The sequence below is a fragment of the Nilaparvata lugens genome, chromosome 6 (assembly GCF_014356525.2).
Source record: "Nilaparvata lugens isolate BPH chromosome 6, ASM1435652v1, whole genome shotgun sequence".
NCBI lineage: Eukaryota > Metazoa > Arthropoda > Insecta > Hemiptera > Delphacidae > Nilaparvata > Nilaparvata lugens.
In genome coordinates this window covers 24,800,340-24,817,571 of record NC_052509.1, presented here as the reverse complement: position 1 = coordinate 24,817,571, position 17,232 = coordinate 24,800,340, and the positions used below count along the sequence as shown (strand labels likewise).

General features: G+C 33.1%; 1 protein-coding gene across 4 annotated transcripts in view; it reads right to left on the bottom strand.

Annotated features, from left to right (window-relative positions):
• Positions 1–13,158, bottom strand: part of LOC111049797 (ecotropic viral integration site 5 ortholog) — a 215,355-nt gene extending 202,197 nt beyond the window's left edge. For 3 of the 4 annotated variants that reach the window (XM_039430528.1, XM_039430530.1, XM_039430525.1), the window contains exon 1: positions 13,116–13,158. The gene's annotated coding sequence lies outside the window, so the exon portion shown is untranslated. Of the gene's footprint in view, positions 1–8,791; positions 8,917–13,115 lie in introns of those variants that run through there. The other variant, XM_039430529.1, reaches the window with a different exon arrangement.
• Between the last annotated feature and the right edge of the window lie 4,074 nt (positions 13,159–17,232).

Here is a 17,232-nt window from a genome sequence, read left to right as displayed (position 1 = left end):
GTCACTTCCTTGTTTCCTGTTGTCGATTCACTAACCATACTTTTGCGACGTGTAGAGGAACAGCTGCTACATCTCCAAATTTGTTTGTTTTTCTTTATGTGGTCCGCATCGTCCTTGGTCATTTTCACACATCCTAGATGGAAATTCGCTTCACAGTCGACACATGAAATCATCTCACCTGAATTCCGAACGGATTTAGAGCAAATAAGACAAGACATTTTTAAATCTTCAAATAAAATATTCACTACAGCACGGTTCACTAGCACGAAATATTTTGTTACGGAACGTTTAAACTTTGCACAGCTGACGCAGCAACCACTCCGATACGACCACTCGTCTTATCGCTTAGAGCTCGTCGAGCTCTCAATCATTACTGAAGGATCTTCTTCTTCACGATAAATCCAACCTTCTTTTGCATCGGGGTGGAAAGAGCAGAAATCCAGGGACTATTAGGGATGTTATTTCTTCGAAAATTGAGCGGTCAATTTTCTTTTCTTTCATCGCAATATGTGTGGGAGGCATTCTTTATATTGTATTACAGGTTACTGACACATCAACTAAATTGTTGATTTCATTACCTTAATAAAACATCAACTTGAAACATTCGAATTGGACTGACTTTTAATTGAACTTATTTCACTCTGAAATGTATGGCATCGTTAAAATTAAATTTATTTTCAAAACAAACAAAAAAATCAGAAAATTACTGTACAGTGGACATAAATCATTTGAATTCTTATTACACACAATTTACAACGCAGTGAGTTAGTAAATTATTGATTTCTGAACAGGCGAAAAATCTGAGAATTGTTACTTCTAGAGGACTAGAAATGAATGCCCACAAAACTCATTATTTTTTGTCCATTCAAATCACTGTGGCCATTTTCACAATAACTTTCTTGATATGATTTATATAAAATTCATCCTTAAACAGCAGTTTATCACACAATATTTATGAATTAATAATGATTAGCATTTGGACAATTTATTGGAATATGGAGAAGAAGTTTTGAACTTGAAGCAAAGATGCTACTTGACGGTTCTAGACCGTTCATTCACATCAAGAGAATTTCAAAGTGAGCTCATACTTTCATAAAGTTCCAAAACTTTCTAGAAATATGACGCTGCTCCTCAGTGTACCTCTCTTTGAGCACCGAAGAGGGCGTCATTAAAATTTCAAGAGAATCTGAATGGCTGGAACAGAGGTCAAACGGAATAATTTCGTCTACAGAAGTTGAAGAGTTTGCTTTACTCGAGAGTTGAAATTTTATCACTTCACTGAGCACTTGAAGAATCCATACAAAGACTTACAGTACCTTTGTACATTCCAATAAATTTTCAATGCAATGAAAACGTCATATTGAGAAGTTCCAAAGTTATATCATAACAGTATAGAAATATAACAGAAAAATGTATAAATATTCATTTTTTCAGGTCTGAATGTTATTTACAGTTTAACTCACTATCGACAAAACTATTGTAACGATTCAATGGTCACAACTATACTCCAGTTGATGTGAAGTAAATTCGTATGGCTTTGTGGTGGTGGGAAGTACCTTGCGGGAAGGTCCCACCTGGCCAGAGTATATATTTTAAGACTTCAATGTCTTCAAGCAGTGACTGTCATACTTCATCCGGGACCGACACTTAAACTAGCCCATCCGATAATTGATGTAACTTCCGACTTGGAATGCATTATATTCCTCATCTTATACGTGTTTCACTAAATTGAAAATTACATTAACAGTATTTTGTTGGAAAACTCAGCTTTTCTATTGGATATCAGAAATATAGTTGATTTCAAACATTATTTTCTTGTCTAAAATCTCACTAAATTAATCATCTAAATTGAAATTTCATGTTCATTGAAGCTTAATCGTTTATCTGGATCTAGAATATTCAATTCGTCGTAACTTTGAAGCGGATTTGATATCACATCAATAGCAGCAATTCGCTGTACTTTGAATCTAGTAGGCAAGTACTAAGGTGATTTGGTATTTTTGGTATTTTGGTGACATACATTAAACTAGTTCAATCAATCTATTAAACTTGCATTCCATATGCATGAATTTTTTCATATCAACAAACTTTACTTTCACCACATATTTTATTTACATTTTAAGCTCACTAAAGTCTATTTCAAATCCCGTCTAAAATAGAGTGTAAAACGTGTCTAGCACACATTATAAACGGGTACGCGACTAGGTGCCAAGTAGTTAGTGTCAAGTAGTCGGGGTGACAACTAGACGGCTACCCTTATAAACTAGCTATTTGTTATAGTACTCAACTTTTTAATTCAATGAAATACAACTGTACTGTGTTATTAAAAATGTTGTATACTTTGACTCTAATAGGGGAGTATTTAGTTAAGAAGAAGTAATGGTAGATCTATATAACTGAAAATAAATCCTACTTACTTTAATACTGTGCATGCATTTATTGAGCCAACGTTTCCAATTGCACTATTGGAATAACATTTTCTCCATCTGAATAAAACTTGAATTTTAATTTTAATGTCATTCTATGATGGGGAAAAGGGACATCGGAAGAACGAGGAAGCGTTGAACACCGGATCAGGCTTTATAAGCCTAGTCCATGATGGATGATGATGATGATGATGATGATTATGAATGTCATTCTACGTTATTTCAAAAAGTTTTCTTTGGAACATAACAGTAGATTTTAATGATAATGATAATAATACCTTCAAGAACACTCAATTTGTTCTTTCAATAGAATTGATAATGAAACAACATTTTAGAGTACCGTAGAACCTCGATAACCTGAACAACTAAGACCGGAGCCGATCCGAGATAGAAAATCCGGGTTAACCGGAGAATGGGAAAAATATTATACAAGAAATGAACGTACTTACTGCAAAAAAGCAATTTCTCTTTATTTAAAGAACACAAAGCTTTTTCTATCACATTAAGATAGGTTTACACATACAATAAATACACAAAGGGTACTAGAAATGTTCTAGTGGTCAAAACTACAGGTGATTGTTAGAAAATACTTGTAATTTATCAAAGTTAGCAAGGTCTGGGTTAACGAGGTTCTATTGTAGGCCTACTTTGATTATAGTGGGCCTGTCTTCAATATCACAACTAAGGAAAACGTATTTTTGGTATTTTGATGTATGGCTAATATTATAATAATCATGGTCTATTGATAATTGTGCAAAGTATTACTTACTAGAATAAAATTTAATACAACAGTTTATTGGAGTTGAAGTTTCAGTTGAGCTTTCAAAATAACATTTCCTTCGCCTCGACAAGACAGAAAATCCAGTGAGCAAAGAGAACACTCGAAAAGGATTATCTTGAGAAAGGAGCCAATTTCATTTCTCATAACTCAACCCTAACTTTATTGTAGTCTCTGTAAGGAAGTTGAACAATCATTGCTCAAGTTTCTTGGAGAATTCAACTTAATATCTGTCCAAACCACAATTCTATTGATATCACTTTCAACTACAAGCAACCAAGTAATAAAATACGCTATTGTGTTCAAGAATTACAGGAACTTGGTTCAAATACTTATGACTAGTAGCTTTTGCTAGCAGAATTAGAATTGGATCAAGACAACTTGTTTGTACAATTAAACTAGTTTACAGTTACAAATGAGTAATGGATATCAAAATAATATAAAATATCAGAACCCATCTAAAGCTTTAGGTCCGCTCATCTATCATCATCCGCCTCATTACCCACGCACAAGCCTAGAGCTCATGAGTGGGCTTTATACTCAGCAAAAGAAAAAATACAATAGAAGTAAAAAAGATGAAAACACCACTTTGAAGATTAAACTGCTAGTTATCAATTAAGATAAAAAATTACTTTCTTGTCAACTATATCACTTGAAATTATATAAATAGATAGTTTCAAGATATTAAAGAAGTTAGAGAATAATTGAAAAAAACAACATAGTAATCCATTTATCTGAGATAAAATTTATATTCTAAGTAATATCATTTAAGATCAAGTACAATATTATTAATCAAGGTGAAGCAATTACAATACTGTATATCTATTTCAACTAAGACAATTTTTCCATTCTAAATATTAATGGATCAGTTATTTTAATGAAATCAAATGAATTTTCGATTTTCAAATTAATATGAGAACGTTTGAAAATGATGATGAACAGCATCCTGTCAAAAGATGTTGACTGAGTTCGACAAGTCATCTCCTGAAATTATCTTGTTTAGGTGAATATTTATATCATCGGCAACGAGCCGTGCTATTGGCGTACCCTTTCATTTCTAATGATATGCACCGTTGAATTATGGAATTATAAGCACTGCACTATTTCAAATCATTTGAGCCAGCCACCGAAGCGATTTGTTTGCATTTTCAATGCCCAACGACCGAGAATCGACTTATGGCTACAATTTAAAATACCATTTTAAATACCAGTATTTATAATAAGATGTTAAAATATATAGCTTCGCTCGTCAATTGAGGGGGATGTATTCAAAACGTTAAAAAAGATCTAGTTTTGGCAAAGATTACTGATAATGAAATTACCAATCCAAATAATTTTAAAGCAAAAATATGAATGGGAAATTATTCCACAGGTGAATGCTCCAAGAGATGGAACAAGATGGAGTGAAGAAAGGAAAGTTGCATTTTCTAAAAAAAAATGAAAAGCAGGTGGGCAAACAAGAAAAACAAAGACTAATAATCAACGATCATGGATCAAGCTCAGCGTCTTCCATTTCGGCAGCTCGACGGCTAATAATAAAATTGTGCTTGAGTAAATGAAATGTAATAAGTGAGTAGCCGTAAATTGTTTTTATTCTATCCACTTTTTTGATGATAATGACGCCCATATAAGGTCTAGGCTTGTGCATAGATAGATATATTTCTCGATCCATGAAACATCTATAGATAGGTAATGGGAGGGATTGTTTTATTTATGCAGACTACAATATGGATAGATAGTCAATAATCATAATCGGATAGCAATAGTGGATAGAAATGAGTGGATCTACAGTTTAAGGTGGAATCCGAACCAGCAGGCAGTAATTTTGCAGGTGATAACAGTCTCTTAGTGGCTATTATTGGCCTCAATAGAAAGCAAGACGCTAATCTCAATGAGTTCGATGACAACCACTCTTCATAACTTTTTTATATTAAAAAAAGTATTTATTCATTTAATTATCGAATTTTTACACTTTCAATTTCAAATCAAATAAAACAAATTGAAATATTCAAGATTGGATAGGAAAGGGTTGTTTATACATTGAGAATCATTCTGTTTTACAGTATAATTCTTCTATAAAACACCTAATATTCCTTAACAAACTGTAATTCCGCTACACATTAAAAACTATTTCTACGTATGTTCATTGAGAAATGTGATTATTGTACACGGATATAGAAATTCATTGATTGCAATTTCTTTTTTATAAAAAAAACTAAACCTTGTCTCTGGGTAAATGATTTAAAACGGTGGATCTTACGACCATACACCTAAATATCAAGAGTGACCGAAATTGGTAAAAGGTGCCCCAATCTCTCTCTTTTACAATATTAACAATGTCTCCCTCATCATTACTGTATCGCTTCTCCATAACTCATTCTCTCTGTCTCTCTTCCTCCCTCCTTCTATCTTTATTCCTTTCATTTCGCCTCCGTACTTATCAAACCGTCCTCTTCCATTTCTGTATTTCACTCTGTAAATTCTTCCTTGTCAATCTCTCTCACTCAAATTAATCTTTCCCTCCACCAACACACTCACTCACTCTCACTCTCTCTCTCTCTCTCTCTCTCTCTCTCTCTCTCTCTCTCTCTTCCTCTCGCCCACCTGGGTCCCTATTCGGTTTAATTTATGCAGTACAATCGCCGCACTTGTCGTCGTCCCTTATGCATGAATATTGCTCTCAACAGTAGCCAGCCAAACCATGTTGTCTGACGCGCTAATTTATATTCATGGACATAGCACATAGCAGCGGTCTTCCGCGTCTTTTACGCTCGGTTTTATTCACATCACCTATGAGGTTTGCTCTGTCAACCATCACACATTAATTGAATACTTTAATAAGATCCCAACCTTGTTTGTCCGTCAACATACGAGCTTGTTTGATGAACCCAGCATAAAATAAACATTTTTGTCTCCCTCCTTGAACTGAAAGTTTTGATATTTTTATAATTTGTTTTTCATGCTCAATCATACATTTTACGGTTATACTATACACAAAAAGAAAAACAAGAAACGTAATGATTTATAAGAACAAGAACTTTGACTAATTAAATTGATTGACGTCGTACGAAAAAGTATGAAGTAGGCCTACGGTATTCTAATTGAATCTTGTTTCAAAATGTGGAAAAACTGTGGATGAAATTTAGTATGATTTTTTGTCAAATGAAATTCCAATTTGAAATAGAATATTCTCTATGCTAATCTTACGCCATAAAACAAACAAAAAATGAATCATAAAGCCTAATTTATCAGATAAACATAAACTGAAACAGCTTTACGATGTGAGCATCAAACAATAAAAACTTATAATTCCTGCTTCATCAGAAATTTTAGATACATATCAGAATATTTCGTCACATGTAATTTGAATGTAGATTCAGTTGTTCTGATTTTAGACAACTTTTCAATGTATATATGTATATATCACTTCATTAAACTCATGACCATGTTTTCATCAACCTCCCTGCCATTACTCACGCACAAGCCCAAGTCGTGAACATCATCATCATCATCAGCAGCAGCAGCAGCAAAAAGTGCATCAATTGTACAATGCAAAAGAATCATTCATCGGTAAGAATCATTCAACATAATTTATTACTACTACATGCTGAATTCTGAGGGCAAAATAATGCAATAAATCAAGTTTTAATATATGGTTATAAGATTTACAATTTTATATGAGTGATACACTTATGATGATGATGATGATGGCCACGACTTGGGCTTGTGCGTGAGTAATGGAAGGGATGTTGATGAGGACATTATAATAAATTGTATATCAAGTTGTATGGAAGACCATTAATAATAATATTGACGCAATAGAATAAAACTAAATAGGCATACCTATGCCACAAGCAGTGAATTTCTCCAGTGATAGACGAGACGATAGTGACGGAGAACAATGGGCTCTCTAGCATCACGTCGTTCATCTCATCCAAGGCTAACTGTGGCAACGCGATTCAAGTCAAAGCTGGCGTGTACCAGACCACATCAAATTTGGCGCACATTATTTGGCTCGCGGGGCAAAAGGAATCTAGGCCGATAGTGAAAGTTCCGCCAACATCACCAACCCTCCATCCTATCCACTGGGATGCTGGATGTATGAGGCGGCGATCAATCCACAAAAAATTAATTCGTTACGCGGTCCCCACTTCTTATCGGACTATTATCGGTGTTCGACCTGCCGACCTTCGTAAACAAAATATTGTTGTAGCGGGCAACAATAAAGGAGCTGGAACTTTGGACTCTGTAAATGTTAAGTGTAAACCAAGGTTGATAGCATGATTAAGGTTGGCATACTGAAGTCCTGGATTGTAGGGCCCATATTTATAAACAATTCTTAGAATCGAAATTACAAAGTTCATTTTGGTTCCCCATATACCATTAACAGGAATCAGAAGTATCCTAGTGCTGGGTCGCATACCCCAATTTCATAAATTATTTCTCAAAATCTATTTATTTAATAGCGCCCCAGAAGTCTACTGTACAATACTGGTAGTCAGAAATATGCATAGAACAGCGTGGATGTAATGAAATTGTGCTTAGTGCTCTAGTGTGAGCAATCATTACTGTTCTCTCTCTCTCTCTCTCTCTCTCTCTCTCTCTCTAACTAGTAGGGTCAAGTACTGAAGGGGAGGGTATCCTCGATACCTTTTCTGAGAATGGACATCTAAAGGTGCAAACTTCACCGTTTCATGTGAAAGCATTACAGTAAGACCTCAACTTTTGCATATTTCATCATATTTCTTTGCTATTTTATTGTAAAACTCTTCAGTCTGTAGGTTAAAATACGATTCATCATCTTATTTTACTCTTACTGGTAATTATTTTTAAATACATGAATAAAAAAACAAAATATGAATAAATTTTGTTTTGTTAAATACATGAATAAAGAAAAGCTCGCTATGTCCTGCCCCAGTATGAGTGCATCCAACTCAACATTATATTTTATTCTCTAGATACCATTTTACATGTTGGACCATAGATTCTTCACACATTCTTCTTTCAGTAACTCTGAGAGTTTTCTCATCTGCATAGGTTACTTATTGCGCAGGCTTCACAGCCAAAGACAATAATGGGCCTCACTAGTGTCTGGTAGAGCCTGAGCTCACATGCTTTGGAGAGAAGCTAGCTTTTGAACATAGCAGCATTTGCAAAGTTTGCTCTGTTAAGGTAACTGCCTGTATTCGATCTCTTATCCATTCTTTCAGGCTGTAGAAGTTTGTAAGTATTGTTCCCAGACAACTAAAGCATATCACCATCTTGAAAATCATTCCATCAATGTCCAGATCCACCAGTCTTACTTGTGTTGTATCTGAAGACATCATCATGTATTTTGTTTTTTCCTCATTTACCTTGAGTCGCATGGCTTCCTCTACATGGTTTTCAAGGTCTCCAGATTTCGAGTTATGATGAATATGATGCCAATGTCATCTGCATATGTACATATTTGACTGGATTTTCAAAATAATGAGATTTTCTGGTCGATTTTCTTGATAGCATTGTGAAGGGACGACAAGTTGAAAAGAACAGTGGACAATCCATCTCCCTGCTTCTCTCCTGATACGAATGAGTATAGCTCACTTACTTTACTTCCAATTTTTACTTTTGCTCTGGTATCCCACATTGTCACAGCTACAAGGTTCATCAATTTGGGGGAAATTCCATTGGTGTTCAAACCTCAGCACTCTGACCTCTGGCAATAGCAGTTCTCTACAGGAAAAATAGGATGAGTACAATTATAATTCATCATAAATGTAATTTTTGCAGTGTAATGGCGTAGTTAATTTTGATATGCCGCTCATCATGCAGATGCCAGTACACCTTCTTCTTTTCCTTATCGCATTTTCTAATCAATATTTCCAATATAAAAATAATGAATTTTCTATGAAAAATGAAATTTTCATCAATTCAATAATCCTAGTTTATGATTTCAGGACACCTCGTGAGATTGATTATTAGAGAACAAACTATGAATTTGAATAATGAATTGAGCTTTATTGAAAAGAACATTTTCAAAAATGTATGGTCAACGTCATGTACAAAATTTCAAAGTAACAATACAAAACATCAAGATTTGACTTATATATAAATCAAGTTGATAAAATTTCATTTGAACAGAGACAGAAATAATGCAGTAGGCCTATATAAAAACACTTGACTCATATGGGCTACTTTTTGAAATAAATAAAAACGATATAAAAATCTTGAATAACACTCTATTTTTTAAAATAGTTCAACAACTAGTTTAAACCCTAACTTACGTCATTTTCAAGTTGAAAATATTTTTTTTAATAATGCAGTACATACATTAATACATTGATACAGTTGATATTTGATACTTGATATTTATGTATAATTTTTCCAATTGATAGAGAAATAGTCAGTTACTTTGTTATGGTGTTCCGTTTATAAAAATTTTCTTCACTTTCATTTTAAAAGATGTCTTGCTCAAAGTCTTAATAAAAACAGGCAGATAATTATAGAGTTTCACAGCCATATAAGGATAGAGTTTCTGAGAGGAGCTATGTTGATACCTATGAGCTCTCAGACTGTATCGGTTTCTTGTGTCATAAACATGGTGATTCCTATTCACATCAAATATTTCAATATTGGAAAGTAAAAATACAATCGAAAAATACACATAGAGAGCTGGGAAGGTCATCACCCTCATTTTCTTGAATAAAGGTCTATAACTTTATTGATACGATGCATTGCATAGAAGCCTCGGAATCTTCTTTTGTAGGAGAAGAATTTTAACAGTCTCTGGTTCCCCCAGATCAGTACACCATAACACATATGCTCTGGACATGAGCATAGTAAACCTTGAGCAGGATATCAACGCCTATACATGAGCTCAGTCTTCTGATAAGAAATAGGCCTTTTGAGAGTTTCTTTGAAACATAATTTACATGGTTGTTCTATGACAAGTGCCTGTCCATCTAATTACAAAGAAACTTATTCGCAGCAGGACAATTATCAGATTTATTTCTCCTATAAGAAAAGTAAATGTCGCTTTTTTCATCATTTAATGACAGTCTATTCACAGAGCACCAATCCTTCAACTCATTTGTGTACTTTAATAGATCATTTTCCACTCCAGATTTTGACTTACATGTAACTTTCAAGCCGAAATCATCTGCATATAGAAATCGAGAATTTGATTTACCGGCAACAGAATCGGGAAGATCTTTTATGTATATATTGAAAAGTTTGGGCCCTAATGAAGATCCTTGGTGTATTCCAACTCTTATGAGTCTACCTTTAGAAATACTACCATTTTTATATAGCCTACAAATTGAGTTCTAATACTAAGGTAAGAGAATAAGGTTTTCACTGAGGTCTCTTCTAGGCCATAATATCTTAGTTTACTAAAAAGCAATTTGTGATCTACAGTATCAAATCCTTTGGTTATGTCATATGATCTAAAGCCAACAATTGAACCCTGATTGAGATCAGACACAACAGAGCTGATAAGAGAAGAGACCACATGACTAGTCCCTCTTCCCGGTCTAAATCCAAACTGGGCCTCCGTGAACAAATGGTTGCATTCAAAGTATTCAGAGAGCTGATCATGTATCTGCGTCTCAAATAATTTATAAAAAGTTGGCACTATATGCATTGGTCTGTATTTATTCAAATCCCTGATGTTGACTGCCTTAAAAACAGGTAATACCTTCACATTCATCAGCTTGCTTGGGTACACTCCACTATCTATAATTTCATTGAACAAATGAGTGAGTACCTCACATTTATAAGGGATTCTCCTTATATGGAAAAGTAAAGATAATGATGAATTCAAATCTAATTTGCTATACATTATTTTATTATGAATTATTATAACTGTACTTATCCTATTTTTCCTGTAAAGAATTGCTATTGCCAGCTTCTCATAGAAGGAAATGTGATTTCATGAGTTATTTCATTATCTATAAGAGATTTAGAAAACATGTATGTATAAGAAATTGAAACCAGGAAAATTTGACGTCACGAAGAATTAAATCGACTATAAAAAGTCTGATCTGATGACGAGCGTTATACCTTCTATCTATCTACCTTAGGTGGAGTCTATGTAGACACCCTAATCCTTCAACACATTGACTCTCTCAAGATGCTGGTCTAATAATAATTTGTCGTCAGCAAAAATTTGCAGCTGCCTAGTGAAGACAATGAACTTAAATTTCTTCACATTTAGTGACAGACTGTTTCTCTAAATTACTATGAACACTGTTTTTAATAGCTTTTTACAGAATGTCCTAAAACCTCATGATTATTTTCACTTCCTTTACCAGTTATTTGGCCAAATCTAAACATCAGACAGAAAACATCAATCCTGCCTTTTTTAGATAATAAAATCTTGAACGAAATTGGGATATCTTGAATTTCTTTAGAAATCTTAATTCAAGACACTAGCACAACGAAAACTAGACCTTGATTCATTAATGTCAAAGTACATCTTATTGACCGAAGCAAAGCTGTGGTCTTAGTTTCGACTCGATCGGCTTTCGTCTGTTTTTTTGTTTGTACCGCAGTTACAGTCGCAGTTATTGTCCGATTTGGATGAAATTTGGTATGCAAGTTCTTTGAAACAAGGCGCAGAAACGTATGTGTAACGATTTTTGATAAAACGTCTGGTTTTTTGTAATATTTAAAAAACCAAACTAACCTCAATCCAGAAAGGATGTGTCTTTAAAGATACAGCGATTCATTGCCATACTTTTTCGCATCTATTATTACGAGCACATGGTGGGCGAGTCAGTTAGACCGTGGTCTGCCACTCTGTGGGACCCAGGTTCAATTCTCGTTCCTGCCAGATTTTTTTGCAGATAATACTAATATTGTTTCATCTTATTCTAATAATACCCTATATCATTATGAAATAAATTATTATGATGAGATAGAATAATTAAATTGAATCATCTTATTATTAAAAAGATTTAACAAATTAATTGGATAAATTATTTTTAAAAAATCTTTATTGTATTGGAGTACAATACTGCAGTTGTAGAGAAAAATGTGTATGTGAAGGTATTAAGGTAATTTTTTTTCCTTTTTGTGTAGTTGAGAAGTTGATATTGTGGTAATTATTAAAATTAAATTTAAAAGACCAAGAAACTGTCAAAAAACCACAGATTTATTGATACTTAGAATTTATTTAGTAATTACACCATTGTCAATCTCTGATAAAGACCGAAACCGGTCTTTCTAAGTAACAATGAATCTGTTTTTTTGACAATTTCTTATTCATTTCTTTTTCATTTAAAAGGTAAAATTTGTATGTATTTGATATAAAGGAACCTCCTTGATAAGTCCAGTGTCCCTTCAAACAGTGTCTCTAGCACTTTCAATGGAGAAAATAATAGATGACAACCACGGCTAAATCTTCACAATATACTGTACTTACTGTACTGGCCCTTCTCATTAGATTGAACGTTGTATTCATGAGCGAGGTCTACTGTTCGCAGAACTACTAGTATGAAAGCGTTTTAATAAATGCAGCAAATTGTTGAGAGCTCCAACATAACAGTAGTTATGACACGCAGAGTTGCTCTATTCAAATAAATAGTTTATGAAATGGGAAGGGTTACAGCATCTATATAACAAGGGAGCATTGTAGTTCATGATCCTACTCTAAGATCATGATCGTACTTCAAGTTTCAACGAGAGAGTTTTCAAGTCGTTGAAGTGTGGTTAAATACTTTAACCGGAATACAAATCTTACAATTCAAGAGATTAATTCATGGAAGAGCATTCAGATACGGAAAATAAATATTACAAAATTAAAAAAACAACATTGTAATCTACTACCGTAAAGATACTAGAGATATCGTAAAGATTGAAATACTATAGCCTGGTAAAAAATTATCAAGAAAGTCAACTAGTGAAGTTTTAAAAATAATTATGCTATTTACCTTGATTAATTATTTTCTGTGCAGCTTTGAGGTACCAGATAACCTGAAGAGAAAATTGTATCGTTAGAATATCTCCAATGCTAGAAATAAGACATTATTATAATAATATTAATAAGGGGAAGTTATAGTTAACTTCTTTTGCATAAAGTGCCGCAAACAATTTTTTGATTCATGAAATTAATAGGTACAACAAATTCAAAAAAATAGAATTTCCATCTAACATTTTACCATGTTGTTAATATTTGCAGTAGTAGAAATCTTCGGGGTGATTTACAGCATTTAATTTGGATTTTCGTATGATGATAATTTTTAATTCATTAGCATCCTTATTTTGAATAAATGCAAAATCTCAGTAATTTTCATCTGTAAATAGAAACTTATACAAACAAGTAAAATCCAAGCAAAACACCGATAGCCTACATTCAAAATCAAACTTTATTAACAATGATTTCAAAAAATCATCGCTGATGATTTTCATCAACAATTAGTTTGGATAATCGTAGCTCTACTAGTAACCAAGGTACCTAGAATAGTATTCTAGGTACATTGCTAGTAACTAATTGTAAATAATAGTAACTAAAACCGAAATAAAATATGCTGGAACTCACTACTATCGATATTTTAATATCGACATAAAGGTGAGATAGGCCTATAAATATTTAATTTTGAAATAAGTAGGGTTACCATATTCTTATGCCAGTTATGGACTTGGTTCTTCACCAAGAACCTGGGGCCTACACCCCAGTGAAGAGGGGGTGGGGGTTTGACCGGGAAATTTTGTAATAATTATTAAGCACAAAGATATGCTTTCTTTAAACGATTCTTTAAATGAAAAATGGTATCAATTAGGTCATTTTATTAGTTCCTGTATAAAAAATGAGGATTGTAAGAATTAAAAATGATAAATTTATCAGAATTAAGACTTTTCAATACAAAAATTTACATTTCATTTGATAAGAATGTTTATATTACTTGGAGCTTCTCCAGTATTTGCTTCAACTTTGCAACTTTTGAGTACTTTGTGCTGGGTCGAGGATCGTCGATCATCCATGACTTTCAAAGGAAGTGACAACTTTTCTTCGAAGGCTCGTCATTTTTTATATGTGGTCTTGGAATTCTACGCATAAGTATTTGCTTTAATGTAAAGAAGATCTCTTATATTACAACTGACAGATATGATCTTCCCCTTTCAGCCGTCCTGACAGCCTCTATCTTTGTTTGAGAAACAACATGGTATCTAGTAACATGGTAAATTCCTATATTATTCCAAAAATATTCGCAAAGATCATAAATATAGCTTTTGGAGCAAACTTTTAATATGTTTCCATTTGTCTTGAGATTCGGATTTTTCATAAATTTTGGTAGGAGATTATATGTTGGTTTGAGATTTTTTAAAACGTAGAACAGTGACGAATGCAAGTTCCCCAACTGGAATACGTTTTCAGTTAACTTTTAATATGTCTCCATTTGTCTTGAGATTCGGATTTTTACATAAATTTTGGTAGGAGATTATATGTTGGTTTGAGATTTTTTGAAACGTAGAACAGTGACGAATGCAAGTTCCCCAATTGGAATACGTTTTCAGTTCCTATAAATAAAATCCGAACATTTCACAGAACTGGTCGCTAAACCAGACAGGTGTTCGAAATCCAAACCTATGGTAACTACATAACTCATCGATGCACTCAAAGTAAAATGCTGATTATTTATTCATCTACCGCGGATCCATAGCTGACCATCCCTGATAGATCAACAAACAATTTTTTATCATAAGAGTATTTCTATAGTACCAAGCTACCAAGTTTGGATTATCTTTTAAAATTGCTGAAATGCTTCTGTTTGGTCACAGACAACTAAACATTGTAGGCTATCTGTAGTGGAGTTTTACTGTGTTAAACTGATAAAGCAAATATGTAATTTTCATGCATATATTATTATAGTGTTGGATAATAAAATAAATAAAAAAATTTATGATACGCTACAATTCAGTCAATTCATTAACTGAAATCCCTATTAAATCAGTTTTGCTATACAGATACCACCATTGTATTTTTTTCAATGAAACTGAAACTGAATAACAGTTTTTATGGGGTTTGGTACAAACTTAACAAACATGTTCCTATAGTGAATCCAATACACAAATCAACGGACTGGAAGCTTAGCATAAAATTTTTTAGGCTAAAGTGTACGTCCAGTGCCAAAATACCTGTCATCAAATTTTTGTTGGGATCGATTTAGTATGTCATTTTGATCACAAAATCACGAGAGAGACACGGTGACGAATCAGGACTCGAGTTGCTCGAGTCAAACTCGAGCTTTCCTTTCGACTCAGGAAGAAGAAAAATATGAAACAGCTGGTTAAGTAGCAGAAAAGTAAACAATGATTCTGAATCTAATGATTCAGATGGCCATGAATGCCAAGCCATCTTTTCATGTTCATCAACTCTTTTCAAAAATGCTTTTCAAAAATTCTTGGAATTATTAATCAAGGTTAAAATTTTAACCGGCTTTTGTGCAACCAGGCTTATTTTTATTTCAACAATTGTTCGTTTATTCAACGAATATTTGGATAGTAAACTCGTACGTTGACATAACAATTCTAAAAATAGCCAATGGAAATTAGTTTGAAAAAAAGGCAATTTATTCCATTCAAAGAATATTATTTTTTATCCAAATATTTTTAAGAAAGTTGAGCCAATAGAATGTTTGCAGAATAGATTGGATATTATGTGGGATGATGTAATCCCCTATTATAATCTGAAATAATAATGTTTCTTCCTGTGAACTTTATTCAAAGCATCTCATTTGAAGACCCACAAAGGTGAAACAACAAATTCTGTGTCGTTAGAGTCAGCCATTTAATAACATTCTCGAAGCTATTATAAAACAGAATAACATTATAAAAACTGAATAAAAATAAAAACATATATTAAAGAGCTTTGTGAGTGATATACTTGCATAACAAAATTTGTGTGTAGATATTGTTGTGTGATTGCTTAGTTGTCTAGATATTATGAGATTTATTTTAAAAATTTGTGGAGGCCTCATGAAGGCGATCAAAAGGTTTATTAAAAGAATAGAAAATCTGGTGTGGTACACTCCCACAACTTTCCTTGCTCATATTTGAAACTACGATCAGACTTCTGTATATGTGTATTTATAATTGTTTTCAGAGTACTTTTTCCTTTGTGTAAATTGTGAAATTCGATGATTTTTTTTTAGTCGTCACTTTTTTAAAGTCGTCAAAACAGCTTTTCTACAGATGAAATATTTCGACTTCTTTTCTTCTCCCTTTCCTTTCTTCTTGTGTTCTTTTTATGAACTGTCCTACCTACCTACCTCATACACGAGAAAAAGGTTACTAAGTCCATTTCTCAAGGATGGGGTGGACCCCCCATTAGTTTCCCAGAAAGGAGACTCATGCCAATTGATAGAGCTGATAAATAACTATGCAGGGTATGAATTTGAAAAAAATCGGTCAAGTTATTTTTGAGAAAATCGTGAAAATCATGATTTTTTAGTAATTATCCGCCATTTTTTTTTCAAGAATATTATGGAGCTCCTGAAATTTTCCCAGAAATGAGACTCATGTCAGTTGATAGGGCTTATAAATAGCTATCCATGGTATGAATTTGAAGAAAATCGTTGGAGCCGTTTTTGAGGAAACCGTAAAAAGCATGGTTTTTAGTAATTATCCGCCATTTTAAATTCAATTTCTTATTGTCGGATCCTCATGGTATAATGACCTTAAGTTTAAAATTTAAAGTCTATCAGTTGATTAGGAATGGAGTTATTGTGTTCACACACACACACACACACACAGACCAACACACAAAAATCATGTTTTTGGACTCAACCTTGAAACGTATAGAAAACTTGAAAATAGGGTACCTTAATTTTTTTGGAAAGCAATACTTTCCTTACCTATGGTAATAGGGCTTTAAAGTAAAAAGAATAGAAAATTTTGCAATCTCTAGGCATTATCATTTCATTCTGTTTGTCATTTCATCCTTGTTGATGATAAACAATTATACCAAATTTTGTTGGTCAATAATATATATATATATATATATATATATATATATATATATATATATATATATATATATATATATAT